Source organism: Gracilinanus agilis, chromosome 6, assembly GCF_016433145.1.
Source record: "Gracilinanus agilis isolate LMUSP501 chromosome 6, AgileGrace, whole genome shotgun sequence".
Taxonomy (NCBI): domain Eukaryota; kingdom Metazoa; phylum Chordata; class Mammalia; order Didelphimorphia; family Didelphidae; genus Gracilinanus; species Gracilinanus agilis.
In genome coordinates this window covers 143,960,840-143,965,830 of record NC_058135.1, presented here as the reverse complement: position 1 = coordinate 143,965,830, position 4,991 = coordinate 143,960,840, and the positions used below count along the sequence as shown (strand labels likewise).

The window sequence follows — 4,991 nt, the reverse complement described above, 5'->3', positions numbered from 1 at the left end:
TAACTATAAAAGGAAAAAGCACCAAATTATTGATAGGTACTATGGGGACAGAGAAGATCATGACTCAAATGCAAAGGAAAGAGAAATAAAAACACCTAATTCAAAAAAAGTGAAGAAATAAAATACCTGGTTACAAACTCAAAAAGAACTAGTGGAAGAGCTTAAACCAAATGAGAGAACTTGAAGAAAAGTTAGAAAAAATAAGAGGAATGCATGAAAATAAAGAAAATAGTGAAAGAAATATCATCTAAATGGAAAAAGAGATCCAGAAACTCATAGAAGAAAATAATATATTAAGAACTAGAATTTGGCAAGGAGATGCTAACAAATTCCTAAAACATTAAGAAATAATAATGCAAAATAAAAAGAATGAACTAACAGAAGAAAATATGAAACATACATAAAAATATCACAAATTGCACATTGTTATAATTTTCTTTAAAATATGTAAATTATATATGTGTGGCAATATAAATATCCTCTTTTTTTGAGTTTCCTTTAAATTTGTTGTACTTTGATATTCCCCCTTGATTTTATGGCTATTATTTTTAAATGTAATCAGTGTATATATTATTCTTATATCCTTTTCATCTCTCCATATAGTTCCGTTGTTTTCTTCATTTTGCTAATCATTTTAATTTCTTATGATATAATACAATCTGTTACATTCAAGTACCACGGTATATTCAGCCATTTCTCAATCATTGCATTGTGTTAATTATTGATTCTTGATGATTACAAATAAAAAAAATACATGAATATTTTCATACATACTGTTATTTTTAAAAATGCTAAAGGCTAATATTATGAGGAAAACTAATATTTTATTTAGGTCCATGTTGATAGAATAAATCGACCACATGCCTATAAAAAAATTCAAATTGTCCCCTTAGCCATTTTACATTCCGTACCTTCCTTAATCCTCTCAGTCCCCCGGGAGCCCTCTTAGGTAGCAAAAGAGGAAGTTCAAAGTGACTTCCCAATATTTAAAGACTTGCTTAAAGATGTCATCCAAAACAGGAAACCCGTTGGACCATGGAAAATGTAGTTTCAAAGTCCCCCACATGTCCACAGGAAGTTTCTCACATACTACATATCTTGAGGCTTAATACTTCTAATGGAACCTCATTAATTTTAAATAACACAATACACAGTTTTTTTTTTACTCTCTCAATAATGCACTACAGGTCTAATCCTAGTAATGAGATCTGTAGATGAATGAGAATGAATAAATTAAAAGTTCTTAATATATATTTCCATCTTGTTTTCTAGAGAAAAATTGCAAATTAGACCTGTTTCTCCAAGTTTCTATCATCATTTAATTTGATCACATTAGCCCATCTGATTCTTAGTTAACATGCATTACCTAGACTATATTTAGCTATATTGGTTCTTAGGCAGAAGACTCAATCCATTGCCAGGGTCATAGTTTTTCTCCAAAACCGAGTCTTTCCAGTTTGGTCATAATAATTGTTACAGTATCACAACCTCTCAGAAATGTAGAATTACCTTCATAATATGAGAGGTGTTCAAATAAGACTTTTGAAGAATATTTACACTGTCCAAACCAATTGTTCCAGCAGAGACTATGTTTGGATAATGTGTATGCTCAGGCTTAGATCTACAACTAACCTTTTGTAGATATGTTGGAGCTTTACAGATGTCTGCCATATTTAACTTTTCTATGGTTCTATTCATCTCCTTAACTTCTTTCATTTATTTTTAGGTTAGATTTTTTTTAGTTCTGAGATTGGAAAATTAAAATTTCTTGCTATTATTAATTTTTTATCTATTTCCATTGGTATCTCATTCATTTTTTTTTTAAAATTTGGATTCTATAATACTTAGTGTATAGGGCTCCAAGATAGTAGTACTTCATTATATATAGTGACCCCAAACATAGTATAGTTACCTTGTTCATCCTTTCCAATTTTATTCATTTTATTTTAGTACTGACTCTGTCAGACATCATGATTGCTACCTCTGTCTCCTCTGAAATTGCTGAGACATGAATATTCTTCTCCAATCCTTCACCTTTACTCTAATGTGTGTCTCTCATTTTTAATGTATTTTTTGTAAGCCATATATTATCAGGTCTTTGGTTAATTTACATTCCTATTTACACTCAATGCCATAATTATCTGCGCATTTCCATCTATTTTGTTCTCCCTCACTGTCTCCTTCTTCCTTTCTTTTTTTTTTGCAGTATTCGTCCTCACATGTCCAATTTCCTTTGAGCAATACCTCATGAATATACAGTTCTTCCCGCAAATCCTCCCTTATCTTCACCTCTTGCCCTCCTAGTTTCAAATTTCCTTTCATCACTTACATTGTTTTCATTTGTCCAAAAACTTTTTAATTTAATATAGTCAGAATTATCTATTTCACTTTTTGTATCTTTCTCTAGATACAAAGACATCTTCTTTGGTCATAAATTCTTTCCTTATCCATAAGTCTTCCAGGTAAATTTTTCCATGTTTCCTTAATTTGTTTATGGATTCACCTTTAATTTCTAAATCAAGTATCCATTTTAACTTTGTTCTGATGTATGGTGTGAGATGTTGGTCCATGCCTCATCTCTACCATACTGCTTCCAAATTTTCCCAACAGCATTTGTCAAACACTGAATTCTTTTCCCAAAAGTGTGGATTACTGAGTTTTTGAACACTAAGTTGCTATGAATATTTTCTGCCATATAGTGATTGTTTAATCTATACCATTGATCCACCAGACTATTTCTTAGACAGCTCTAGATTGTTTTGATGATTATTGCTTTATACTATAATTTGAAATCTGGTCCAGTCAGTAATCCTTCTTCCATTTTTTTTTATTAATTCCCTTTAGAGACTTGGTGTTTTGTTCTCCAGATGAACATTTTTTTTTCCAAGCTCTATGAAAAAAAAATTGGAAGTATATTCATTGGGATGGTACTGAATAGTCAAATTAATTTAGGTAGGACTATCATTTTCACTATATTGTCTCAGCCTATATCTGAGCAATTGATGTTTCTTTTCCCCCAATTGTTCAGGATTGATTTTATTTTTGTGAAGAGTGCTTTTTAATTGTGTTCACATGGTTCTTGTGTTTGTTTTGGTAGGTATACCCCCCAGATAGTTTATATAATCTACAGTTCTTTTGAATAGAATTTTCTATTCTAAATCTTGCTATATGATTTTGTTGATTGTAAACAGAAATGTTGAGGATATATGTGAATTTATTTTGTATTCTGACTATTGAAAATTTTTAATTATTTCTATTAACTTTTTTTGGTTGATTTACTATGGTCCTCTATGTATACCATTATATCATTTGCAAAAAGCAATAACTTTGTTTCTTCATTGCCTATTATAATTCCTTTATTTTCTTTTTTCTGCTCATTACCTTAGTGAAAATTTCTAGTACAATATTACATAATAATGGTGATGATGGGCATATATACTTTATCCTGAACCCTTATTAGGAAGGATTTTAGTTCATCTATATTATACATAATATTTACTAATAGTTTTTTATGGATGTCATTTATCATTTTAAAGAAAGTTTCCTTTATTCCAATATTCTGTTTTGTTTGTTTTGTTCATGAGGTTTGGATGTTTTATTTTGTCAAATATTTTTGTACATCTATTAAGGTATTCATTTGGTTTTTATTGGTTTTGTTATTGATTTGGTCAATTATGTTGGTGATTTTGTTAATATTCAACTATTCCTGCATTCCTGGTATAAAACTTACCTAATGATGGTGCATGATTATTATGGCATAATGTTATCATCTCCTAGCTAGCATTTTATTTAACATTTTTCAATCAATGTTCATTTAGAGAGATTGATCTATAGCTTCCTTTCTCTGTTTTAGTTCTTCCTGATTCAGGTATACATTTTTCCTTGATCTGAGAATTCTGTAATTTAGCTGTCTGTCCCAGGGATTTTAATTTGGGGTCTCTTTCTGGAAGTAATTTGTGGATATTTTTAATTTCCATTTTTTGTTCAAGAATATTAGGAGTGCGTCGCGGAGGGTGCAGCCCGGGGGTGGGGGGAAAAGGGGTGGATGAGAAGAAGGGGAGGGAGAGTGGCGAAAAGCCACCTGGGCCAGTGTGCGAGCCAGTCTGTTCTCCTGCCCACCTGGAGCAGCGTGTGAGGCCCCGTCCACTGTTAGACCCGCCTGGCTCCCTCTTCGCCTTGCTTCGTGCCTGCGCCCCCTGAACAGTGACCCCCCCGACCTGCCCAAAGCCGGCCAGGATGGGAGTGCAGGTGGAGATTATCTCTCTCGCACCTTCCCCAAGCGAGGCCAGACCTGCTTGGTGCACTACACTGGGATGCTTGAAGATACGAAAAAGTTTGATTCCTCTCCGGACAGAAATAAGCCTTTCAAATTTGTGATGGGCAAGCAGGAGGTGATCCGAGGCTGGGAAGAAGGAGTTGCCCAAATGAGTGTTGGCCAGAGAGCAAAAATGACTATCTTGCCACATTATGCTTATGGTCCTACTGGGCATCCAGGCATCATTCCACCAAAGCTACTCTCATCTTTCATGTGGAACTTTTAAAATTGGAATGACAGGAATGGTTTCTTCCCCTAGCTCCCTGTTTCTTGAATTGGACACATGGAGGAGTCCAGAATCTCACCTTCAAGAAGAATGCACATGAATTTGTATGGAGTTTTTCCCTGATATTCCACTACATTCATTGTATAAACATATACCCCGACTGAATGTGTTATCACTTGGCTTGGCTTCCAACTCTTCCTCCTTGTACATGTGCTGTCTCTAAACTATACACTGTAAAGCTCAACTTCTCAAGTCATTCATCTTTTTTGTTTTTTGGGGTCTAGATTTAAATTGAGATATTTTGGGTATAGATTTAAGATTAAGTGTTTGATCAAGCAGATGGGTTAACCTTAGAATAGGAATTGTTTGGACAGAGAAAATCTTTGTCCCTTTTATTTTTTTTTTGGTTGAAATTTATCTATTATGTATTAAAAAATTCTTTTTTTTTTA

At 33.2% G+C, this 4,991-nt stretch overlaps 1 pseudogene; it reads left to right on the top strand.

Annotated features, from left to right (window-relative positions):
* The first annotated feature begins 4,236 nt into the window (after nucleotides 1-4,236).
* LOC123251910 lies at nucleotides 4,237-4,552 on the top strand (annotated as a pseudogene).
* Nucleotides 4,553-4,991: the final 439 nt, after the last annotated feature.